The 26,309-nt window shown below is 50.4% G+C and overlaps 1 protein-coding gene across 1 annotated transcript in view; it reads left to right on the top strand.

Annotated features, from left to right (window-relative positions):
• TNRC6C (trinucleotide repeat containing adaptor 6C) overlaps positions 1-26,309 on the top strand; it is a 289,499-nt gene that overhangs the window by 6,572 nt on the left and 256,618 nt on the right. Inside the window, exon 2 of the mRNA XM_068654960.1 lies at positions 9,253-9,335. The gene's annotated coding sequence lies outside the window, so the exon portion shown is untranslated. The remainder of the gene's footprint in view (positions 1-9,252; positions 9,336-26,309) is intronic.

Genomic DNA, 26,309 nt, shown 5'->3' with positions numbered 1-26,309 from the left:
AGAATGAAATTACTATAGTGGGAAGGCTGGCATACGAATTTCTCAAAGGGTCCATCCCTCACCCGCTGCTGTGGTACTTTATATGCGGGAAAGGCGCCGACTGTACATGCGCTTTTCTGTGGTGTGGGGTTTTTTTGTGTATGGATTGAATTAGATGCTTGAGGAGGGGCAAGGGGATCCGGGCTCGATTGCCGGAGCTTTTGAGGAGCAAAAGGCAGAAAGAGTCATTCCAAGCAGAAAGGTTCCCCGTCAACCTGTCGGTGCGTCACTGGTGCTGGGGGCTTACGGGGTTGGTTTTTTTTTCCTGTTCTTTTTTTAATGATCGCGCCGTGATGCCTGATGATGAGAGGCTTTGGGAGGGGGGTCTGGCTGCCAAGCAGAGGGGAGAGCAGTTTCCTTCCTCCTTCCAGCATGGAGAAGCCCTCAAAGAGGTTTGGGAACTGCTGAAAGTTATTGGGGAAACACACCTACCAGCTCAGCGGTGGTAATTGCCAATAATTAGCTGTAATCACCACTACCTACAGTCGGGATGCTGTGATGAATAGGGCAGTACAAGCCGCATGGTGCAGGCTCCCCGTCTGTTTATTTGCAGTGGGGAAAGAATTAGGAAAGTCTCATTTATTCTGGAGCACAGGAAAGCATCGGTGGGAGCTCAGCCTGTGCAGCATTAGCATAGGAAACCCCTCCTCCTCCTCCTCCTCTTCCTTGCAGGGCGTCAGGGATAAGCTAATGACTCTCCTCCCTCCGCATCCCTCTCCCAGGATGAGGCTTAATGCGGCGGGATCTGTGACTGTCATTAAAACCCAACGTGAGAACAGGCTTGTTCCAATCCTCTGCAACGCTGGGGCCAGGAGGGGGCCGGGCTGGGACATGGGGCCGTGGCCGGGAGCCTCTCCGAGCCAGGAGAGGGCTTGGAGCAGCTCCAGCTCGGTCGCTCTGCCTCCGAAGGAATCTGAGTGGGTTTTTGTTTGGTGCCTCCACCGATCAGACAGTGCAGAGCTGATGCTTAAACCCTGCTGCAAGCCCCCTCCTGTCCTTCTTGGCGGCTGCGCTGTTGCAGGAGCTCATGCAAAGCTTAGGCTGAATGGGATTTTCTATTTCAGGCACTGCCAAGTGCTGGGCTGGCGGGCTGGGACCTCTTTCCCGAGTTATAAACTAGTGGGAGCTGGGTGCTGCCCAGGTCTGCACCCTGACCGGCATCCTGGTGGGTGCCCGTCGTGGGGGTGTGAAGATAATACACAAACAATTCAGCTGGGTTTAGGGTTGGGTTCTGGCACTACTGGAAGCAGTGATGCTTTGTCCCCATTGGGATGGCACTAGGAGCCCTGGGCAGGCTGGGCTTGCCTTGTTCAGGCCCAGCTCTGTGCCTGGAGCTCTGTGCACATCCGTCCTACTCCAGCAGCACTCTCCCAAGCAGAAGACGTCCTGAACCACTTCCTCATCACCACCTGACACCAGAGATGCTTCTGCAAATTAATGACTGCATCTTCTTGGCTATGCTTCAAAGTTTTCACTTTATGAATTTTTTATGGAGCTCTCCTTACGCAGGAAGCCTGTAGTGCTGCAATTTTACCTTTTAAAGCCCTACAACAGTAAGAACCAGGCTTTCACCTTCAGTTGCCTGGAGAAAGGCCACCCAGTGTGGTCCTGCTCGTGTTGGTGCTGTGGGGCCAGGTTGGACAGCACAGATGGGCACATGGAAACATTTGTGATAAGGGGCACTGAGACCTGGAGCTGCTGAGGCTCCCCCTGACATCAGGGTGTCTCACCTCGAGTCCTGCTGAGCCTCTCCAAGTCAACCTCTGGAGTTGGGAAATTTAATTTGTAATAAATCTGCATTACAGTACGAGTAAATCCGCTCCAGTGGCTATAAAAATTAATTCCTGATCCTAAACATTATTATATAGCTTTCAAAATGAATTGGCTGTGGTCGGTACCATGGTATGTGCCATTATTGGTAATTAGTGCAACAAAACATTGCTGTAATATTTCCTGCCTGCCCCTCCCCCAGTTGGGAGCCATTTCCTATTAGAGGCTCCGAATTGCAAATGCAAGGCTTGTATGCAAACCGCTGGCTTTGATTTCCTTCCGTGTGTGCTGGGAGGCGATCTGCTCCTCTCTGCGACTTTGCCTGGTTTTCCTGGGAGCTTTTTCAGAAGAAAAAGCTGTGGGTTGGGGCAGGGCAGTGCTGAAATGTGGAGCTGGAGGGTGCTGCTCCCTGCCCTGCTGCCTCTGGGGCTCCTCAGGGCTTCAGCTTGTGCTCAGCTGGTTCTGAGGCTGCTCGCTGCCTCCCAGGGTCTGGCCTTCGTGTTGGCTTGCTGACGATGTGGATCCTGATGCTGTGCATGGAGATCCACCATGCCCCTGTTGGCCTCATCTCAAAGCTCAGCTTGTCCTAGGAGATCAGTTGGGTTGGGCTGTGGAGGCACTGGAGCAGCTCCATGCCCGCTGGGAGATGGGATCTTGGCGATTTGGGTCCCTCAGCCTGGACAGAGACCTCACCCCGCAGTCTTCAGAGCTGCCATTGTCCCCCTCAGACACGGGGACGGAGCAGGGGCAGCACCACCAAGTTTCAGGTCGCTGTTCAGGCCCCGGTCCCACTTGGGCTCCTGGTTGTGCGTGTGGTATCCTGGCCTTTTGGGGACACCTGCGCTGAGCAGGGGGTGCTGACCAAAACCACTGCAGGTGTTGTATTTGTTCCCGATGGATCTTTTTTGACCATCCTACATTTTTCCTCCTGAATTTGAAGCTTCCAGTGTTACCTCTCTCTGTAGCCTTGAAGGTCAGGAGCTCGATTCTTAGTGGGTGTAAGCTGAGATTCTCCTGTGGTCTTCTGAGTCTGGATCTAGGACTTTCATGTGAAATCTTCGATTTAGACATTACCATCTCTGCAGTAAAAGCCCAGGAGCAGAGAAATGGGAAGGCCTGGTTTTCATGCTATCCCCAGCATGTGTGTGGTGTTATTTCTGGAGTTTTGATGACATGACAGCTTCAGAAATCTGGTTATATGCCCTAGGCTCCGTCACCCCATCTATTAGAGCTGAAAAATGCAGAAACTAAGCAGTAAAACTGAGTGGTGGATAGCTTTGCCAGCCTGGAAAACATTCAAGGCTTAGCTACAGTAATAATAATAATATCAGTACTGTTCTTGGCCCAGATGAGGGTGGTAAATCATAACTCCAAGTTCCAGTGAGTCACAAAGGGAACAGGCTGTGCCAGCTGAAACCTTTGATTTGGTCCAGGCTGGGTTTGGTAGCTGAGCCTGGGGTTTTGTGTTTCGGTTGGTGTTGTACAATTGCAGTTCGCTGGGGCCTGGGGATACAAATTCCCTCCAAGCTGGGGGGGATTGTGTGTCAGAAGATGATATCCTGATGACTTCAGAGCTTTCTCCGGCAGTTTTTTTCCTTCTGTCAAAAGATACCAAACTGATTCAAAACAGGATTTTGCTAGGGACGAGTGGCTGTGTGCTTTTTTATGTAGCAACCCCAGGGCAGTGTCAGGTAGGGCCACTGCAGTGCTTTGAAGCCTCGGTCCCCATCGCTCCTGCAGGACCAGAGCAGCGCTTTGTAGCTTCCCTGTGGCTTCCCAGTGACGGCTGCTGGGCAGGGAGCAGCCTGTCAGTACTGGCCAGGAAAAACAGGATATTTTCCTCTCTTTAGCTTCCTTATTGAAGGGTCTGTATCTCAAGCGTTTGTCTGGAATGAAGCATTTTGAAGCACGTTGACCAGTTTTTCCCATCCTCTTGCTTTTGAGAAAAATGTGACTTTCCTGTGATGCCAAATGTCTTTCTGGCTGGAAGTTTATTTTTCCTTTGCTGCCCCTTCTCATGTCACTGTCGCGTTAAAGGGGTGTAGCTGATTAACCGTTACGGGCCCGGTTGGATTCAGAGTACTGAACCAGTCGGACATTCACCAAAACTGGGGGTCCGTTCGGACATTCACCAAAAACGTAATAACCACCTGGGGGTCCGCTCAGACATTCACCAAAAACGTATTAACCACCTGGGGGTCCGTTCAGACATTCACCAACAATGCATTAACCGTCTGGGGGTCTGGTTAGATTCAGAACACTGAACTATCACGGATAACCACCCTCACCCTAGTTGCATTAATGAGAGCTATCACAATGCAATCAAGTATGGTTTATTACAGCAACAGATAATCAGGTTCTTTTGGATTGCCGGTGATAGTGACTATCTGCAAAAGCAAGTTAGTATGCATGAAATACACAGGTGTTACAGGTGTTCTAGGTGTGGGTTCTAGGTGTGGGTTCTAGGTGTGGGTTCTAGGTGTGGGTTCTAGGTGTGGGTTCTAGGTGTGGGTTCTAGGTGTGGGTTCTAGGTGTGGGTTCTAGGTGTGGGTTCTAGGTGTGGGTTCTAGGTGTGGGTTCTAGGTGTGGGTTCTAGGTGTGGGTTCTAGGTGTGGGTTCTAGGTGTGGGTTCTAGGTGTGGGTTCTAGGTGTGGGTTCTAGGTGTGGGTTCTAGGTGTGGGTTCTAGGTGTGGGTTCTAGGTGTGGGTTCTAGGTGTGGGTTCTAGGTGTGGGTTCTAGGTGTGGGTTCTAGGTGTGGGTTCTAGGTGTGGGTTCTAGGTGTGGGTTCTAGGTGTGGGTTCTAGGTGTGGGTTCTAGGTGTGGGTTCTAGGTGTGGGTTCTAGGTGTGGGTTCTAGGTGTGGGTTCTAGGTGTGGGTTCTAGGTGTGGGTTCTAGGTGTGGGTTCTAGGTGTGGGTTCTAGGTGTGGGTTCTAGGTGTGGGTTCTAGGTGTGGGTTCTAGGTGTGGGTTCTAGGTGTGGGTTCTAGGTGTGGGTTCTAGGTGTGGGTTCTAGGTGTGGGTTCTAGGTGTGGGTTCTAGGTGTGGGTTCTAGGTGTTACAGGTGCGCAGCCTAGAAATAAACGCGTTAAAAGGATCAAAGACTCTATAGAGATTTATAAGCAAATATTCAGATCTCACCCAAAGGCGTCCCAATGGGGGGGGAAGAGAGGCTCAGCCCGTCGACTGATCCCAGGAGTCAGGAGGTCCTAAGGATGTTGTATGTCCTTGGGATGGTATCTCCCCTGACGATGGTATCTTCCCTAACATCCCCTCTCTCTTGGGCCAATTTATATTATTTTCTATCTTTTAGGTGGAGCTTGAGTGGCTCTAGTCAAGCATATCTTAGTTATGATTGGTGTAAAGTTTTCCCGTCTCCGTTTAAAGTAATAGGCTCCGAGAAATTCAGGGCGCATGCTCAGTGAAGGGTGGTCGCACCTTGGAGGCGGGTAGCTTTTGGGATGGAGGTGTGTTTTGGTATTATAATGATATTATAATGAGCAAAAAGTACACTAGGGTACAGCATTTGTCAAAACATGACAGGTCTTTGGCTTAGGGTGGCAAAAAGTGCAGCTTTGTGCACAAGAACAATCGAGACCCCACCTGATTACAGAGCCTAGCCGTGGTGTCTCCACTCCACTCCGCGCTCCGTGGTGTTCCTTAGAGCTAGCACACCAAGTTTCCCCAGCGTGATAGCATCTAAGGTTGGGAGCCTAGGGAATGCTCAGATAATGCAGTTATGCCCTACCCTGAAAGCCTCTTCAATGCTGTACCTTTTCCTTAAAAGTGTGAATGTTAGTTTTATTTTCCTAGTTACTTCAGGCATTTACACCACAGTCACTGGCAGCGCATTTTGCTGAAGTCTTTGTGCATAGACTTCAGAATGCTCAGATTTTTCATCAAAGTGGGAAGCCTGTTTTTCTTCCTATGCATATTTCTGTGTTTTTTCTCAGTGCTTTTCCTCCAAAACCTCTGCCTTGCCACTGCTGTGCTGATTGCTCAGCTGTTTCAAAGGACCGATCAAAGTTATTCCAGCTTCCTTCTTGGTGTGAGCCTGATTCTTCTGTGGCCTTTAATGACTGGTATAACTTTGCAGGAGAAAATTTAAGAAAACAAAAGCAGTAGTAAGGCAGTACAGCGAATGCATCCTTGCTAATGCTGGGAAGAAATCAGATCTGTTTGCCTGGAGAACTCTGCAATCTTTGATTTCTCAAATGAATCTAGTCTCAAAGATCAAAAAAAAAATCTGAAAGTGTTTTGGGTCAAATTAAATATTTTATTTCAATAAAATCAAAGTATTTCCAAGACATTTCTTTGTTCATTTAATATTTTATGAGATAAGCCTAAAATTATCCACAAAGTTGTTTCTCAGTGGGGAAAAAGAGGTTGTGTTGTGTTTTTAATATAATCTGAAAGTACTTTTTTCTTTTTCCATTTAAAAAAAATACAGGATTTCTGTGTGAAGCTGTGTCACAGCAGCCTTTTCAAAAAGGTGGTGCCTCTCTGGGTGTCGGTCCCCTGGTGCTCCAGGGTCAAGGATGAGCTCTTGCTGCTGCAGCATGGTCTAGAGAACTAGGTCGTCTGTGTTTTTCTTTTAACTCTGCTCCTGCTGCAGTAGAGCTGCAGAAATAGGTAAGGCCAAGGCACAAGAAGTCACTGGAGCATCTCCTGGCACTGTGTGCAGGCCCAGCAGTTGCCCTTGACTCTGAGACTTTTACTTCTCGGGACTTGGCTGCAATTTGCTTAAGGAACGTTGGCACGTGTGGTAAGGAGCCTACAAATTGGTCTCGTCTTCAGTTGTGTAAATGTGGTTTTTATTCTTTGTGTGTACATGAAAAGGCGTCTTATGAAATCCAGAAGGCGGCGAGGCTTAGGGATAATGTGAGAACTTGTGGATGCTTCCAAGGGAAAAACCTCTAATCTTGGCCTGGCTTTATGTATGGGAAGATTTGTTTGCTTGAGTTTTTAAAATGAGGAGATGGCACTTGGTTAGTATTGTTATTATGCAGAGTGCTTCCTAAAACCATGCTTGTTTGAGGCCCAGTTCCTGAGCTCTTGTCCAGGCTTTTGATGTGGTAGCTGAAAGGCTTGGCTTCGTACAGCAGTACCGGCAAGGCAGCGCAGGACAAATACAGCGCAGATCCCTTCTCTTTAATGTGGGTCCCTTATGCATGTGCCGATCTGGTTGTATTTCTCCCCTGATGTTTGGCAAACATGCTATTTATCTGTTTTCTCTGACTCTAAATCACTCTTTCTCTGCACTTGTCATGCACTTCTGCTGGCAGGTTTGCGGAGGGAAGCCAGCTTGCTTAACGTCTTCTCCACATCACGTTTCTGACAATGCAGATAGATTGTTGCACTGGCAAAAATCATTCTGATTATATTGATCATGTGCCCTCAAGCTTTTCTTTTTTTTTGCTCGTTTTGCCCTCTGTTGATAGCTGCTAAAACAGATGCAGACCTCCCAGGGAGCCAGCCAGAGTCCATGCAATGGCACCCACTGCAAATCCGAGCCTGATTGCCATGGGCACACGTGACAGAGCAGGAATATAACGGGACTGCAGACCCCTGCCCCCCGGCACTCCAGCTGCTGCAGTTCTGCTGGTGCCAGCAGCCCTCGAAATCTTAGGGGGAAGAAGTTGTCAGGTTGAGCTTCTGTCCCCATTCAAGCCAAGAGGTGACTTTGGCCCGGGGGCTTTGTGGGAGGCTGCCCGTGCTCTCAAGGCATGGCTGTGCTCAGCTTGCTGCTCGTGTGCTGTTCCTGGGGCACGAGCTGGCAGCTCAGCCTCACCTCTGCAGTGGAAAGGCAAAGCTACCAGAGGGAAGCGATTTCCCCGTGCTGCAGCTGATGCAGAGCGAGGTGCTGTCTGCAGGAGGGCAGGAGCAATGCAAACAATTTACTCTCCTGCTGCAAGGATGCTACAAGGAGGCCGGTAAATGGCCACATAAAGGGAATCCGGGTGGGAGCTGGGAATACACTGACAAACACAATTCTCCCTTAATTTAATAGAACGGCCCATTCAGCAGAGAATATATTGTAAAGCGCTCTCAGGTTGGATGGCCTCCTATTGTGTCTGGCCTTTGAAGTGCTGATTAGCCGGGCTGGGAACACGCTGATAAAAAGTTAATTTCTATTTGCTGTTGCTTTGTAATTGGATGAACACGAAAGCAATTAAATATTAAAACATACAAACAAATAACGAAGTCACTGTAATTAGCCAAAGTTTGATCACTGTCATATTTATTTAGAAGGAGATGATACGTCTCAGCAGGTGACATTTTAAATACCCTTGGCTGCTTTGGTGTTGTCTTCAGAGAATACTGAATAATGTACGGAGGATTTAATTAAACCCCATTGTAAATCAGCTGTGATGACAGGGAAGTGACAGCCACATGTTGAAAAGAGAATTAGGCCGCAGCACGAGAGATTAATTAACTATTTTCTGTAGAGTTCAACCTAGGTGGCGTGCCCCAAGCTTGTCCGAGGAAGGGAACTTCATTTTTGAGTCGCCGCACTCGAGGCTGGAGCCGGTGTCGCACCTGAGATGCCTCAGCCCCTCGGAGAGGTGGCTGCAGCTCCTTCTGTGTATTGAGAGGGAAACTGAGGCACGCAGTGCTGCTGGCTGGGTCCCAGCACCTTTACATCCCCTCGGCAGGACGAGGCCAGCAGCACCGAGCCAAAACCAGCTGGGGACCTGTGGAATCCAGTTTGGCAGAGGTTTGTGGGACTGGTTTTTGATGGGCTGTGCTGGTTCAGCAGCTGCTCCCAGTGCTGCTGCTGCTGCTCTTGCAGGCTGTGTGGTGCTGAAGGCTTCTTGGGGCTGAGGGGATGTGAGAAAAAGGGGCCATGAGCACCTGAGCCTTGTATCCTCTGCATGTAGGGTGGCACGGAGCTTGTGGTGGCAGCAGCCTGCTTCAGGGCAGGGCCTGGGGAAACCCTTAGTAAAAATCACCCTGAGGGGCCTGCTAGGGGAGCACCAGCTCTGGTGCCACCTCCAGGAAAGTTCTGGAGCATGCCAGGCTCTTCCTGCTCTCCTCTCGGGCAGTATTTCGATAGCATGTGAGAAAGAAAATGCGTTCCCGGCTGTGCCTCTGTGTGTTTGGTAAATGAAAGCACTTCCACGCAGGTAGCTGCTGGGGGACGGGGTTTGTCCGGCACCGAGCAGCCAAAGCAGATTAAACAGACTGAAATGTTGTAGCAACGCAGGAGGAAGTTGGGCTGAGGAACCTCAGGTCAGCAAAATGTGCTCTGTAGGCCTGGCAGCAGCCCTGCGCTGGGTTTTACCCCACTGTGCTCTGTGCTGGGGTTGTGGTTAAGCTCTGCAGGCTCCAGCTCTGAGCTGGAAGTTTAAAAACTAGAAATGGGGAGGGCAGCGGGGCTGCCGTGAGGGGGTGTTGCAGAGGGTGATTCAATCTTTAACTGAGCCATCCCTACCCCTCCTGGCAGGGCCATCGCTGACTGCCGGGGACCTGGTGCGAGGATGAGCCGGGCGGGTTGCTGCAGAAGAGGCCGAGGCCCATCCTGCCCAGGTAAGACGCTGCCCGCCTGTGTTAGCAGCACGCGGGCAGAGCTTTCGCTGCTGGAGATGATGATTTGCACATATGACTTTGCATTTCAAAGCCCCTCTCTCCTCCTCTCTTACCAATGAAAACTGGGAATAATTGTACACATCGCAGGAAAAAATTCGTTGTATTCCCAGAGGTGTGAATTAATTGATTCAGCCCAGGAAAAAGACCTGGGCACTGTTACAGCCAGCTCCCTGAAGGCATCTCCTCAGCGTATGGGTCTGATCAAAAATGCAAATAAGATCTTAAGAGGAGTGAGGGATGGGAAAGGATGGAAAGTAATGAGGAAATGTAATATTGTCACGATGCAAACGAGCGGTGCTGCCTTCTCTGAATACAACAAAAAATGAGTTCTGTACCCTGAAAGGGTCTTGCAATTCTGCTGGGTGTGAAGAGCAGAATGAGAACAGTGACTGGGGGATGGAAAATTCCCCTGTCAGGGCAGAATGAATGTCTGATTTGGCAGAGCCCTGGGCTGGCGTGATGCACTAGCCTGGGAGAGGGATTAAAGTGCTACCCCTACCAAAAAGGCTGTGGTGATGTGAGGCGGCTGCTGGCTGTAAGCCTCTCCTGGGTGGATGCCAGGACTACAGCCCGGCATCAGGACTGTGTGGGCAGCAGTAGGTGTCAAGAAAGGATTTATCCTTTCCCTGTCCTTGTCCCTGACTTGCCGGCTGTGCTCTGGCTTGCTTTACCTTCTTCTGAAGCTTCAGAGAGTTGCTGGGCTCCTTTGAATCAGCAGGGACTATTTATTATTTAGCAATGGCCAGACCTGTACATTCTTGTGATGCTCTTGGTCTCTCTGCCTTTGGCACGCTTCTACCACAGCTTCTGGTCGTCTGCTGCCAGCCTGCAGCCTGCCAGAGGTGTGCTCAGAAGTGTTTTGTGGCAGGTTGTTGTGACAAAGATGTTCCATAGGAAGTATGTAACTAACTGCCCTGGTTTGTCCCATGGAGGCAATTATTTCAGCTGTCTGTGCAGTCTGTGGGGAGAGAAAACCATCCCAGAAGGAGGCATCGCTCCTGGGGGCTGTCTCTGCAGGCATTAGGGCAGCCTGGATGCTTGCAGCAGACTTGCTAGATGTGATCTCAGATGCAGAGAAGCTTCTTTTCAGATGAACCCCAGCACTGCTGTGTTCCCAGCCACTGTGGGAGGTGGCACTGGGCACAAGTGGGGAAGCTGCAGGCTTGTAGCTGGCTGTGGAGGCTGTCAGAACAGTGCTCTGAATGCGCTGAAAGCTTTGGTTCCCAAAGCTCTGAGAAATGAGTCCTTCCCGCATCCCAAACGCAGCACCCCAGCACGCTGTGCCCGTCTGATTTTATTGTGGCCGTGCCCAAGTCCCCCATCTGTACGGGGATAATTCCACCATTCCTCGCAGGGCTGTTGTAAGGCAAATTAATGTTTGCAAAGCACTCAGATACTATGATAATAAATGCTGTGAAAGCCCAGGAGAAAATTAATAGCTCATTATTTAGAGCAGGACTTCAATAGCATGCCATACACAGGACATGGAGCTACATATTGAATGATGAGGATAAAGAAAAATATTGAATAGCTGCTCATTAAGAGAGCACGATCCATCTGGTGTATGAAAGGGGGCTTTTTCGTGCAGAAAGTGCTCCCTGACCACGTCATTACAGAGCGTGTTCTGATGCATTTATGCAAGGGGACCGGGCTTGTGCTGTGTGTGCAGTCCGGGCTCTGGCATTTTTCTGCTTCCAAGTGCTTGACTGCAACCTGACTGCTCTTTTAACACTGGGGTTGGGTTTAATATATAGCAGAGATAAAAATGCCAGTAGATGGCACTCAAGAATATGGAGCATCATTCTCGGGTGTGCGAGACCAATAAAAACGATGTGCCACAAATGGCTTCCTCTGCACAGCTCTCTATATCAGCTCCTCTTTACTCTTTCAGGTCTGTAAGTTTGATGATGCCCAGAGCAGAGGAAGAACATGAATGTGAAGCAGGAGTGGTTAGGTGGTCCGTGCTCTTCCCTGATCTCAATTTTCTTTTTCCCCTTTGGTTTTAAATTACTTAACAGTCGAGGAATCCTGGGCCGCGCTCTCCTCAGCTGACCCTTTTTCTGCTTTGCTTACAGCTTGTCTGTAAAACGAGATGAGAACTTAATTTGAAAGCCGAAGTTAATTGACCTAAATAAACTAAGAGCCTTCTGTTGGCTTTATGGGGGGGAAATGCATAACCCTCACTCTCCTCAAACAGCAGAGAGGCTTTCATGGTGCAGCCTCAAGCTGCTGCTGTTACTGACAGCTACTTGGGGTGTAGTTCTGAGAGCCCTGAGCTGAGGAAGGTGTGCTCAGCGAGGAGGCAGCACCAACCTGGAGCAGTGGGGTTTCAGTAGGGAAGATGGGTTGGGGTAGTGAATTAAAATGAAAGGCTCTGGCTGCAGACCCCTGTGGCTACACAAAGTGAGCCCTGCAGCTGCAGGGAGGTCTCCCCACGTCTGCTCTGATGCTTGAGCATCTCATCTGGTGCCCCGTCTGGAGCAGACCCACAGCTGGGGCAGGTGTTGGGAAAGCAGCTGGTCCTGCTCCTGCTGCCTGAGCCTGACCTCGGAGATCTGGGCTGACTGTTCTGTGCCTGCACCCTGCTCTGGGAGAGCAGCCTCAGGCCAGGAGTGCTGCCCAGCTCTCGCCCGTGTGCTGAGCTGTGCTGTGAGAAGCTCAGTTCTGTTCTGCTGGCATAACGCTGATTGCCCTGGGCAAGCCAAAGAGCAGGTGCTCTCGTACCAGTGCTAGCGAAAAGCAGGGTGAGTAGGGCTGTGTCCATATCTATGTCAGCACAGTGATTTAAGATGCTTTTTGGCTGCACTCATGATATTGTCTAATCTAGACAAGTCCTGTGTCTAGGCTGGGGGATGCTCTTCTGAGTGCAGAGGAGAGGATGAGCAGCAGGGCACAGCCATCCTGCGGCTCCTGGGAGAGGCTGCAGGGCTGGGCAGGAGCAGCAGAACTTCTTGGTGTTACCTCGAGCCTGCTGGTAACCTGTCATGGGAGCTTGGTTGGCCAGGGGTTAGCCACTTCCCTCCTCTGCTGCAGGAGCTGTGGCAGCCTGCTCCTTCGTGCAAGCCCTGGGGGCTCTGCGTGTGATTTCCCCGCTTTACACCTTGTGAGATGACTCGTTCTCAGCAGGTAAAAACTCAGAACAGAAGAATAACGAGCTCACAGATCTAGATCCAGGACAGCTGTTTGGGTATGGCACTTCACAAACACTTCGGGTTTCCGCCAAACCTCTCCTCTTGGCAACTCGCAGGAGCCGGCTGGGAGGCGGCAGCAGCAGGAGCCCTCTTGCGGCAAGTGCTGAGCGTGCCCGAGGTCGCGTACCGGTGGCTTGGGTGTGTGGGTAGAGAAGGGAGATTGAGTTAAATACATGCCCGTGCGTCCAGGAATCACCAAGATCTTCTGTTTCTAAAGCCCCGCTGCTCTAGAGTAGCACAGTAGCAGCAAACAAGCTTTGCTTGTGGAAAAGCAAACGCTGCTGAGGAATTGGCAGTGCGCCTCAGGACTAGCTGGGAGAGGAGGTTTGAGGTGACCTTGCACAAGCAGAGTGGGCAGGGAGCAGCTAGGCTGCAGGATGCTTACCCAGGGCCCTGCGGATGGCTTTCTTAGCATAGTCAGTGCTGGTCTGGTTGTACTAATCAAAGATGCTGGGAAAGAGGGTGGTGAGAGCAGAGCTGCCCTGGGATGTGCAGGTTGACTCGTGACTTTGCCCATATAGAGAGCTCTGGGTTGTTTTTCAGGTGTGGTCTGGTGACAGGAGCTTGGTTCGAGCTAGAATTTGCTTAATAACCTGTCAGCTGAGCACAGGGGGGAGTGCTCAGGGCTAAGGCAAATGCCCTGCAGGGCTTCAGAGAAGATCAGTTGTGCAGCGTGACCCTGAGGCCTCATGGCAGCCTCCCCCCTTCAGGTGTAAGTACTTGGAAGTCCCTTGGCTGGGGGACACGAGCTCCCAGAAGGAAATGCTGGCCAAGCAGCGTGGTTTGCTGTGCATCACCTGAGCCGTAACAAAGGCAGCCAGCCACAATCCCAGGCTGATTTGGGGGTCAGCAGCCTGATCCGTGCACAGGTATCACCCCGTGCCTGGGGCAGGGAGCTGCCTGTGGGTCTGGAGACCTCAGGGCTGCTGCCTTTTCACAGGGAGCCCTCATTTCTCCCTTTCCATCATCTGCTGGGACAAGTTCTTGCTCATGGCCCCTTTTCCCCAGCTGGATTTCCTCTCCTGCTGGCTGATGACGGCTTCTTCACAAAATGGAGGCAACATCTGCATCCAGACTGGCATCTCTCCCCTCTGTTAGAAGAGTGGAATGAAAAGGACTGGTGTTAGGTAATGTCTGCTTGAAAAGCTGGGCCAGGACTTGTACCTGTTGCTGCGGGGACCTCTCCCTCTGATGGCAATTGGAACAATTAAAGCCCACCGTAATGAGGGCGAAATCGCTGGCCGGGGAATGTCGCATCAGGCAGCAGCAGCAAACAGATGTTCCCCACTACATTTACTCTCTAAGTGGAAGTACAGCAGATGCAAACCAGCATTAAAATGGTATCATGGCTGTAAATACCGCTTCTAATTACTGCAGCAGGTAATGGCGATCACAGCCATGCAGATTCCTCCCAAGGATGCTCTGCAGACAGGCAGGATGTACGGAGTCTTTTTAAAAAATGGACTTGTTTTTTCTTCCCCTGGAATGCAGCATATGTGGGCTTGCTCGCTTAGGGCAGCAGAGGAGAGTGTCACAGCCCTTCTGCCTGGCGTGTCTTCGGCACATGGTGCTGAGAATAAACAAGGAGACGGGAACGGAGCATTAAATGCGGAGATCTGGGGATGGGGAGAGGTGGGTGGAGGAGGAATGAGAGTAATGTGAGCAGGGAGGGAAAGAGGGGAGCAGAAGTGAGGAGATTACAAGAGACAGCACGAGTGATGGGGAGAGAAAATAGCACTGCAGTATCCTCAGCTGGCCCCGTAGCTGTGGGGCTCGTGTTGTCAGTGGTGGGATTTCGTAGCGTTGGGTTTGATTTCCCTGAGGCTGGGCATTGGCTGTTGGGTGCTCACTGTTGGTGTCATCCTGCTGGGACTGGGGCCGTGGAGCTGAGCTAAGGCCCAGCTTGGTCTGGGGTAAGGGGAAGGAGACGATGAGCCCTGGAGAGGAGACGGCAGCACAGACACAGCGAGGTCTGCACCAGCAGCCTGCCAGGTCTGAGCGATTGCTTACCTACCAGGGCACTGGTTGGAGGCTCCTGTGTCCCTCTGGCAGGCTGGGCATGTTTTGTGGGGAAAATGCAGCTTATAAAGAGCTATTTGGAGCCTGAGTATACTGTGCAAGAGAAATTGTTTCCTTTTCCCTCACCCCACAAGTGCTTCTCTGACTTCCTTGCTCTGTGTGTCAATGGCTGCTGGCACTAACACGTAGGTGCTGAATGGAGGACTTTCAGGACAGCCAAACATTCCACGAGGTGTGAAGGTTAGTGGAGGGTTTTACCTGTCCAGGGTTTGGTTTTTGGATGATGTTACAGATAATTTTGGAGGTGGTCAGCTCCTGGTCATGCTCTGGAGCCTGCAGCCCTACACGCAAAGCTGAAGCAGCAGAAGGTGCTGTTGACCCCTAGGGGTGTGTGGGGAAGGGGGTGGCCTTTTGGCTGGTGGGGACAGCAGGAGATAGGAGCCTGGGCTTGGCTGGGGCACACAACGGGGTGTGCAATGCTGCTGCAGCCTGGTGGGGCCACCTGCAGGTACTGGGAGAGCTGCTACACAGACAAAAACCCTCCTCTCCCCTCCCCTCCTGATCAAATTAGGAGGAGAGACCAACAGAAAGTGCATTAACTAATCAAACCCTGATTTCAAATTGATTATTGCAAATTGCTAACCATTATTCCACTAATGGCACTCATTTAAAAATAAAATAATAGGGGAAAAAGAAAAACAAAACAGAGCCTCCTTCAGGCAGCGTGCCACCCTGTCCTTGCTGAGAGCTCTCTGAACCTCGTGGCCTTGGTTCAGGAGCCTCAGCTCCTGACCCGGGTGCTGCAGGAGCAGCTCCGTGGCTTGGTGCTGCCACCAGGGCACGGGGCTGGTGGCCCAGGGGGGCAGTGGCAGCGGGCAGCCTTGCTGCGGGCACTGCTCCCTGCTGCCAGCAGGCGTTTCCCCGCCTGGCTGCGGGCAGCAGCCCCGTGCACCTTCACAGCAGTTTCCCTGGCAACCGAGTCCTCCTGCCAGCAGGCTGCGATGGCAAAAAATAAAACAAGATGACACCGGAGCCTCAAAAAAAAAAAAAAAGGGAACCCAACAACCTGCCTCCCTCCACCCCAAGGGGTTGGTTCCCTTTTTCCCCGCTCCTGTGGTGTTTTTGCAGGGTGTCTGGGCGTGCTCTTGTGCAAGGAGGAGTGGGAAGTGATGTGCTTTGAAGGCTGCTGCCACAGACTGCTTGGCTGGGAGCTGGGGAATGGCTCCTGTGCCAGCTGGGAGCGTGGCACTGCCTGGGTGTTTGGACCTACGGCCATCTGATTGGGGCAGAGCAGCGTTCCCCTGCTGTCACAAACATGTGTCCATCACTTCTTGGGCTTCCCACGCTCCTGTTGTCGCTGCCATCCCCGTGGGGCTTCTGTGCTGCCTGCGGCAGGGTCCTTGGACCTGAGCCCTTCTCACCAAAGGCTTCAGATGAGGTCTGGTCCTCTGACAGAGCGTGGTAGCAGTGTGTTTCATGGAGTTGGATGCTCTTACTTTGCAGGGGTGTTATTAGGAGCACTTCCAGGTGTATAATCTGCGTACTTGCGGGTTTTAGTGTGAAATTAACCCTACTACTGCCCATAACAGTAGGTCTCTAGGCCTCTTTTTTTGGAGGCCAACAGTTGGTCTCGTTGGCTGGATCACACACTCATCGTCCTCCTTTGTCTCTCTGCTGCTGCCTTGGTGCAGTGTTTTCCTCCGAGCGTTCTGGTACAAAATCCAGAGCAGGCATTTCCCACCATGTATTTTTCTCCTGCTTTCTGACAGTTCTCCCAAGGACACGAGCTCCTGTAGGTTGTGGAAAGTAACTCTGGAAGTAGCTGATAGCAACGAACTAAATCAGTTAAAGGCTCCCCTTCTGAACAACGTGCAGCTGCTTTCTTTGACTGATGCTCAGAGCCTTCCTACTTCAAGCAATTGCAGAGACAAAGCAGAGGCATTTTTTGGATTCATTTCATGGGTGATTAGTACTTCTCATTGACTTTTTTATTTAAAAAAAAAAATAACAAACACACAGGGACTAGAAAGCTTAGGTAGCACAGTAAAAAGCTCTGAAGTGAAATCTGTTGCTCTTTCAGAGCTGGACTCGTGGACATGTGCAGTGATGCTTTTTAGAGGTCAATCCAAATAGTGTTGGGCAGTCTCGTGTTTCTCAGGCCATGATACCTTTTTTTAAGTGTATTAAGTATATTGATATGAAGGTCTGTCTCTTAGTCTGATGACATGGACCAGCTCTAACTCCTTATCTTGAACTGCTTTGGGCAATTCCTGCAGATTTTACAAGGTATCTTGCTAATGTACCTTGTTCCCTAGTGAAGCAAGCCCAGACTGCCCATGTGTTATGAATCTAACTACACCTTCACTGTGTGCAAAACCTCATTGCTCACTGCTGGGAGGGCTTCCTCGGAAACAGTTGGCCTCCCACACTGAGCATTGCACTGGCAAGAGTAAAAGCCGTGGCTCTCCCTTCTCCATGCCTGGGGTGAAAGTCGAGACCTTCAGCTGCACGTGTGGAGTAAGCCTTGTGTCTGTCAGCTGTTTGCCAAGCATGTTTCTCTGTTTAAAGTAGTGCTGCTAGATGTTGAAACCCACTTCTTCCAGCTTTTAGATGAAATTCACTCAACTGGTAGAGTTGTTTGGGAACAGAGCTCCTGGTTTCACTTGCCACTGATGCCTCTGTTTATATCTGATCTGTTTCATTAAGCCAGGAGCTCATAACCACGAGTACTTGTGCCCATGTTGCTTGATATTCATGCTAACCCATTGGGGTTGACTGTAATCACCTGCTCTTGATTACCATAAACATTTGATAACCTGGCTGTTTCCGGCTGCTGGAGAGGTCTTATCGCTGCTCTTGGGGGAATTTGTTCCTCTGGCTCAGGAATACCTGCCTCCCGGGGAGGAGATAATTTCTATGGAGAGGCTTATCCTGTTTGTACAGGACAAGTCTTGGGACTATAGAGTTACCAGGTAGGTACTGTTTGTCTCTGTGCAAGCAAAGTATTTCTTAAACAGCAAATCCGCTGCTGCTGCCTTCAGCTGCGTATTTGGAGGCTCTGCCCCCTCCTCGCTTGGGGCCTGTTAGCGCTCACAGAGGCTTGAAGACCCCTCTCTCATTGCCCTCCTCAGGCAGGAAAGGAAAAAAGCATCCCTCCAGGGAAGATGAACGAGCTGGGTTGCTGATCCACCTCTAGTTAGACACATCCAGAGTCTAATCCTCGCTTTGCAAAGACCAGGCCCTTCTTCCAGTCGTGTCCCCTCAGTGCTGTCACCGCGTGTCGCACGGCTCGTGAGCCCTGTCCTGCTCGGGTGTGCTGCCTGCTCAAGATCGTTGGCCTTGTCAGAGAAAGAGCAAGAGGGCAGACTTGTGGCAAGCAGCCTCTCCTGGGGGAACGGCTAACGGGGTCATTGTCACTTGGTTTTCCTTTCTAGTATTTTTTTTCCTTTTCCTTTCTTATGGCTGTAGACAGAAAGGGAAAAAAGGAAAAGAGAAAAGATGTGGGTAGGCAATCTGAACTTACAAACTTCTCTGAGTGAGAGGGGAAGCATAAATAATAGAGGAAACATTCAAAGTCGTGGTTTATTCTGCACACAGAAAACCAAACCCAGCTTCTCCCTGTTATGCGTTACTTTTTCTGTTTTCCCTACCAGCTCCATTAGAGCCTCAATAATATACAGGAGTCTATTAAAGGTTTTCAAGATGAAGCCAAGTTTGGTCATTATCACTAAACGGCTCTTTGGTGGGCTGTATAAAAAGAGGGAATGGTCTCACAGTGGTTCTTAGTGGAAACATGCCCAAATCGCAAACCTGAGATTTCTGCTGGTCTCACATCAGGACTAGCAGATGCTGCTCGGGGTGGGGTTTTGACTCCATTGCTCTAACACCCCATTTCCAGGACTAGCTGTGCCCCAGGCACTGAGGAGGCAGCAGCTCTGGCTCCAGAACCCTTTCTAGAGGCAACTCTTCCAGTTTGAGCTCTGCAGCCCCTTGGGGAGCTGGCGCTGTGGCTGCACTTGCTGCTCCTGTGGGGCTTTCCTGGGAGCCGGAGCCCAAAGCTTTCATCTGCACTGAAGTCAGTCTCTTACTTTTTTTTTTTAAACCTGCACATCTCCCATGAACGCAGCATTTCTGGCAGTCTTTTGTCTCTAATGCCTTTCTTAGGACTCTGTGAAATACCTGAAGTGCCAAACCTTCCTTCACGCTGGGTGCTGCCAGCAGGACTCCTGGGTGGTGAGGGGGGGGGCTTACAGCAAAACCCCACTGATCCTTGGCTGCGTTCACATCCACAGCAGCATGACGCAGAGCCCATTTGTTTTCCTACTGCTAGAGGAGACCCCAAAGGAATGTAGGGGGCTGACTGACTCTCACAGGTTTTATAGAGTTGTACGAGTCCAACTGCTGTATCACTCTGCTCTTTGAGAAGACAAGGGAGGCAGATTTGGAGCTGAGAACGAGGTTTGTCCTGTGGGACAGCAGCAAAGCCAGCTCTGTCTCTTGGCAATGAACAGCAGAGGCAGTCAAGGAAGAGATTTGCTGGGATCTGGCAGTTTATACTGTCATTTTCCTTGGTCTATTGCCAAACAGATACAGTCTGTGCTTGGGGAAAACAAGGCGATGAGTCAGTCTTCTCTGCTCAGGTTGTTACAGGCACCTCTTGCAGGCTCTCATTTGGGCTCTGCTTAGTGAATTCGAGCTCTCGGTTCCCAGCTGTCCTGCTGCTCTGGGTACGACAGGTTGTTAGCCTTAGGGTCTGGCCATCTTTATGCAGCCAAAGCAAGTCCAGTCCATTAGAGGTTTAGTGGAAGTGAGAAATTAAAATGTCCCTCAGCCAGCCTCTGGGACAGCTGCCCAGCTTTGAGGCCAAGGCAGACAAATTCCTCGCGGTGGAGGCTTTTGGTCTCAAAATGGATTTGACATTGGATCAGTGGCAGAGGAACATCGTGCCTGCAAGGCTCGTGCCATGCTCAGCTCCTTGTACAAGGAGCATGGGGGCTGAGCTGGGCAGGATCTCCACTGCAGGGCTGTTTGCAGGCCCAGCTGCAGCACCACGGCTCAGCCACCCAACACGCAGACGGCTTTGGCCTCTTGAGCAGCTGGGGTCTCTGCAGAGCACTGAGCTGCAATCAGGTAATGTGGCAGCTGGCCCTGCTCGGGGCCTCCCTACATTGTTGTGGCACATTTTCCCTTTTTCAGGAAAAAGGCTGAGAGGGGTAAAATCCAGGAGGGATTTCCTTAGAATTTTTGTGTGAGGTTATCCACATCCGAAGCTGCCCAAGACCCAGCATCCCAGCAGAGGCACCTCACCATGCTCAGCCCATGCTGGATGCAGACGTTGCTCTTTGGATCATCACCGTGATGGGCTCTAAGGGGCCAGGCTCATGTTGTGGAAGGGGACGATGCCCTGGCATGCACCAAAAGCTGCCACGGTGTCTTTGATACAGCTAAGAAGGAAGTGCAGTATTTTTTTTAATGCTGTGTTATATTTTAATGGCAAGCAGCTGGTCGGATGTATAACCTGGACCTGCAAGGACACTGCCTGCCTGCACAACCTGAACCTGTCTGCCCGTCCTTACGAGAAGCTCACTGAGTAAATACCCAAATATCCTGTAAAGGTGAGGAGCGGGTAGGTCTGTGCTTGCTGCCCATGGGCTGCTGCAGCAGCGTGTGCCTGCACCGCTTGGCTTCGTGTCTGCAGAAGTGCTGCTCCATCATAAACAAGGGAGGCAAACGCGAGGCTTGGTCTGTGTGGAAATTTCCCTGTCTTTTTAATCTATCATTCATCAAGTTTTGATGAATGCCTTGTGAGCCAGAGAATTGCTCTTCTCTATCACAGCTCTGAGTTGCCGGCCTGCCGAAAAAAATGTACCCGTGTCTTTTCAGAGGGTAGCATGCTTTCTTTGAGACTTCTTGTATATACTGTTGTGGTTGCTTGTGGATGGAGATGGGAAATTATCTCATAGTGAATAATTAATAATAAAAAACTGCATTTCTCTGTTCCCAGCAGAGAACTGGAAAGTTTGTCTTGCATATTGAGTTGCAAATAGCAAATCCAGTGGAGTTAAAAAATTATTCCGAGCTTAGTTTCTCCTAAAATGCAGGTCTGAATGCAAATTGTTCTAATTACCTAGGTGGCTTGTAATCAGTTCTGCCCTGGCAGGGCTGAAAGTGGCTAGCTCAATGTCATACTCATGAAAATACTGCCTTGAACGTGGCTTTATAACCAGACAAAAGAATTCTCCTCAAATGCGTGCTCATTTCCAAAGCTAATTTCAATGCTAAACCTGCAAGATATTAAGATATTTTTAGGTGTTTTGCTCCTGTTTGGAAGCTAGTGCTGTTTAACTCTGTAACTACCTGTTTATTTGGCTGAATTAAACACTGCTGCATTCGTTAGCATTTACAAGAGCTTAGTAATACAATCAGGCACTAATGCATTCATTTTCTACTTGACTGCTCATTCATTGAGATGTTAGTACATAGGAAGAATATGATCAGGGTGACTGTGGGATGAACTAATCAATTCATAATGAATAATCTGAAAATACAGATGTCGGAGGGAGACGTCTTCAGCACGCAGCGAGCCCGGCAGGCCTGGAGGAGGCCCCAGCAAGGTGGGGTGCTGAGCTCGGTGCTGAGATGCCTCCACCTCCCTTCCACTTGGGCAGAGCTTACCAGGAGCTGGTTCAAAAGCTGTGAATTGAGTACCTCTGGAGCTGTCTTCGCCCACATACAAGCCCTGGTGACCTTTGCTAAAGCTGTGGAGATCTTTATCTGTAAGAGGTGGTGGGAGGAGAGCTGCTGGGGGTTCCTCGTGACAGTCCCTCCTTGCTGCTTGCCTTTCCTCATCCCAGCCTCTGCCAGGGTTTTGTGGTCGTCTTTTCTGGTTCTCAGCAGCCTCTCAGTGGTTTTATTTTAACTTCTCTCGTGGGAGTTAATTGTTGCAGATGGTCCTGCATAATCCTTCTGATGGCAAATAGGAAAGCTGAGCCGAGGTGCGGACCGAGGGCTGGAATCCCTTTTAGGTCAGAGCAGGCTTCAGAGGTGCATAAGACACTGGTACAGTGACCCGAGCAGGTGTGCCACGGCTGTCTCAAATGAGAGCAGTGATTTTGGAAACTACTTTGTTTACTGCAGGCACAGCTCCAGCTATCTGATAGGGCTGTGGCAACGGGGGCAATGCTCGGTTCCTTCATTGCCGTGTTTCAGTAGAAAGTGTGCCACCCCATCAGGGCTGGGCTGTTTTCTGAGGGTTGTTGCATGTGTGCTATGTCTGGCAAAGCAGTCCCTGCTGCTGTTCCCCGTGTACAGTAGCACAAACTATATCCATGTAGACCGGCAAAGCTCAGACATCCCCTCTCACCCAGCCTTGCTGATACTGCTGGGGTGTGCTTGCTTACACTTGGGCAAGGAAATGCTTTTTCTCTTTTTCCTTTTGGCACCTCTTTGGTTCCTACAGATGAGAATGTCATCTTGATTGCTTTGATTAGCAGGTGTGAGTGGAACCATTTCATTTCTCGAGCCCTGGCACATCCTGAATTTCTTGGGTAAAAGTGAGATCAGGGCTGCTGCCCGACACCTCCTGTTCCCTGAACCCAGGAGCAGTGCACCCCAATCTGTTGGCCCGGTCCCAGAGAAGGGATGTGGCAGTGTGACACCTTCTGCCTTTGTTTCAAAACAAAACAAGATTGTCTGGGAAGGGTTCTTATGGTGTCCAGGAGCACTTCAGTGATCCCATCGTGTGCAATGATTCCTGCTGGTGCAGATTGCTGTGAGTGATAGGGTGATGAATGTCATTGAGATTAACCTCAAAGCAGTGTGTGTGTGTACACATAACCATCTGAGACCTACCCTGCCCCTCTCTGTGTTGTGCACACAGTGTGTGTACGTTTCAACCCCTTCAGCCCCACTTTGCTTTTCCAGAGGGCTGTGGCAGGGACTGCGAGGAAAAAGGGGCTGTGCCTGCCTGCCCATCTCGTGCTTCCTTCTTGTAAAAACTAAAGTCTTGCAAATAAATTCCTAGCGGTCTTCAGTCAGAGCGGGTGACTGGCAGGAGGGCACCCGTCCTGCAGAGGACACTTGTCCTGCCCAAGGGGGAGACTTCAGAGAGATTTAGGAGGACACGGGAGGCTCAGCCTGAGCAGCGCGTGCCTGCACACCTCTCCCTGTGGGGGATTTTTTTCTTCCCCCTTCTTTCACCGCCCGGCGTTCTTTATTGTCTCTCGCAGGTAGATCACTCATTGCTATAAATTTTCTTATCTCCAGTGCTTTTCCAATTACGGATAACAACAGGAAAGCAGTCATTGGTTTCTAAAAGGTCATCAAGATATAGGGCCCGGTTGGGAAGGGGATGACTTATGGAGTTAGCTTGTGTAAATCTGGGGAAGTTTTATGCACAAGTCAGGCACGAAATGTAAGTGAGATTCATAGAAGACAAATTTACACTGGCTTCAGTTAGTAGAAATCAAAATGGTTATGAAAATTTCCCCTTCTCTCTACGCCTGTGTGTGCAAAGAAAAAGACTGAACTGTGTTCTCCACGTGCCTGTGGGGCTGGGGAAAGGCTGCCCGGGGCTGTGGGCTGCCCTCTTGGTCCAGAGGACATTTAGGGGGTGAGGCAGGGATGAACACAAGCTGCTCCCACCTCCTGCTTTGCTGGGCCTCCAGAGGTGACCTCCTCCATGAGGGCAGCTCGGTCTCGGCTGCGTGCTGTTTGTCACCACGTTTCTGTGCCCCCATCACTGAAGTGATGTTTGTCATCAGGTCAGCAACAGGAGTGTCAGAGGGGAGAGAGGAAGAGGAATATCTGCCCCAAAATGAGCTGCTCCACCTGGAGACCTGGAGGTGCTCTTACTGTCAGCCAGGGAGGGGGACCTGGGTGGCTGCTGTCCCACCAGTGCCAAGCCACAGGGGGGAATTTGGGCAGCAGGGATGAGGTGGCAGGACACAGGCCTTGGCCTTGCTGAGCACCAGCAGCTGGAGGGAAGCCCTGGGAGCCAAGCCCTGGCTCTGTGGAGCAGGGCACAGCCCCACACAGCACCCCCCATGGCTGAGAGCTGCAGGCCGGGTGGCATCCAGCCACGGCAGCTGGGATGGAGACAGGGCAGAAGCTTTGGCTCGCAAGGCAGGGCTGTTCTCCAGATGGTCTGTTGTCCTCTTTTGGAAAAAAGGAATAACAATAATGCTGTGTAGAGCCACTTTCCAGTATCCTTGACATGGCAAATGGCTGGGAGCACACCAAGTAGCCAGGGACGTGGGCGTTTCTGACCAAGCTGCCTCTCTGCACCCAAACACAATGTACGGCACGGGGCATCGCCCCCCCTGACCCTGCTCCAAAGCCCGATTCAGTTGGTACAGAGGCGCCTGGCAGCAGGAAGTGTTGGGAGCTGCCATGAGCTACTTAACCTTCGGACTAATGCACGAAGTCACTTCTGTCACAGCTGCCTGAACAATACATTTGCCAATTAAGTTAATTCGATCAAATCCCTTGTATCCAGCAGAAAGGGCAGAGCAAATCCAGGTGAGGGAGAGAGAGCAGAGCCAAACTTCTCCTCTATGTCACATGCAGGCAGAACAAAGGGCGTGCGTGTGTGTATAAATATTTATGGATAATTGCACTGCGCAGCCACAGCATAATTGACGAGTTGAAGTCCAGTTCCTGGGACGTGCCCTCCCTACCTGCAGCACGACAGGGCGAGTTGGGGAGCCTGCAGCTTCTGCACTCAGGGCTTCAGTGTTTTCACTGAGGACTAGTTAAAATACTTAATTTCTCATCTTGGTAAACTGATTTTCTTTCTCTGCCCTTCTGTGCACAGTGCTGGGTTTGTTCAAGCCCTGCAGAAAGCGTGCCTTGGTGTGGAGATACTGTTGGGTTTCTTGACATAAATGCAGCTCCAGGCTTTCCCCACTTACCTAAAGCGGTTGTGAGAGCAGGTTGCTGCCACAAAAGCGTCTGGTGTAATGAAATGACACACGTAACTTTCCTGATGAATGCCAGGATCTCCTCCAACCTCACCTAGGAAGCCACGTGCTTTGGACACAGCCTGTGACACTGCATTATCACCCAGATAACTGCAGCACACCCCAAATCCTGGAAAATGGCCAAGTTTAGCAGTTCTTGGTTGAAATGCAGAATGCAATGAACCAGGCTCCTCTCCCTTGACCGGTTCTGCCCCACAGATGAGGGCATGATCCAGCCTGACAGCAGGAAGGGTCACTCAGGGGCTGCCCAGTGGCTGACGCAGCAGTGATGAAGTTGTGCTTTGCTAGGTTTTGTTGCGTTGTGTTGCAATTTGGCTTGCTGCCCATCTGTCTTGCCATTTTAAATACACCCGTAGTCTTGTGGAGGTCATGGTCAAATCCAAGAGAACCCAGATCATGTAAATTATCCTCCTCACCCCCCAGTCTCTCAAGAGATTGTAAGAGTGCTTGTAGCTGGAGCATCCCCTCCCTGACATGGGCGGTTATATAGAGTCTGGACCTGGTAATAGCTTTCCCATCTGGGAAGGAGGTAAGAGAAAAATTCCCTTTGTCAGTTCTTTTTTTTTTCCTTAAGCTTTTTTTTCCTCCCTCCTTAATTCGCCCTGTTGGCAGGACAAAGAATGGCAACGGCGTCGCCGTGCTGCTTTCCAGATTGACACCGAGTGAATGCGGCCGCTCGTAATCACTGCCTGCAAGCATTTATCACTTCCCCAGATTACAACGTGGGGAGCAGGTGTCTGACCTGCGATGACAAAAACATGGAGTGGTGCTAGGGAGGAAGGAAATAGATAAGATGTCATTTTTCAGCACAATTTTTCTCTCTTTAATGTTCCCCTAGATTATGGGAAACAATCATGGGATGTGGAGCACTGATGCTTTATGGTGTCAGTAGGGTTTAAGGTTTTAGGTGCAAAAAAAAAAGTGATGTTGGATCTTGTATATTATGGAGTATTTATAGGACACACTAACTTTTTAAAATTTATTTACTTGAGGCAAGGAAGATAAATGGGATTCTGTATCCAAGTACTTGTATCCAGAGGAAATTAAAAGGAGCGCCTCTTGAACTTGGCCTCCACTTAGGACAGAAAAATGACACAGAAATGACCCTTTGTAGATTAAAGAGCTGCTCACGCCTCAAAGGAGGTAGTAGAAATCAGTTGTAAAAAAAATAAAAATCTTCCTTTCGCATATTACACGTTTTCTGCTTCTCTTCAACTCTACGTTTTTCCTACTAAAAGTACCACAAAAAAAAAAAATCCCCCAACTTTTCTGTGTTACCTTCTGCCCTACCCTTAAACACTCCTCTGTGACCTGTGACTGCTGCTTCAAAGCTGACTTCAGTTTTTGATCACTGAACGTATCTCAAGACGGATGCTGAAAGTGGTTTTGACTTTCCTGAGCTGCAGCTTGGGGTTTAAAACCTCATCTCTCATCTTAATAATAGTAATTTTGCCCTGAGCTGCTTTCATGCTTTCCATCTGAGCAGCTGGCAAACGTCCTGCACATTTAAGCATCACAATGTCCTAGGATCAGAGTGCGAACCCCCAAAACTCAGCTCCAGTTCTTAAACATTGCCCAAATCAGAGCTACTTGTGTCTGAAAGCTCCTTGGAGATCTGTTGTTGCTGTGTACAGGTGGGGAAGGAGGAGCTGAGGGGTCAGGGCATCTTCCTGAGGATCCCACGCTGGATATGACCAGGCACTATGAGAGCAACTCAACCCTAC

The sequence above is a fragment of the Anas acuta genome, chromosome 18 (genome assembly GCF_963932015.1).
Source record: "Anas acuta chromosome 18, bAnaAcu1.1, whole genome shotgun sequence".
Taxonomy (NCBI): Eukaryota; Metazoa; Chordata; class Aves; order Anseriformes; family Anatidae; genus Anas; species Anas acuta.
The sequence above is the reverse complement of the archived record's forward strand: the minus strand, read 5'-3'. Positions and strand labels throughout refer to the sequence as shown.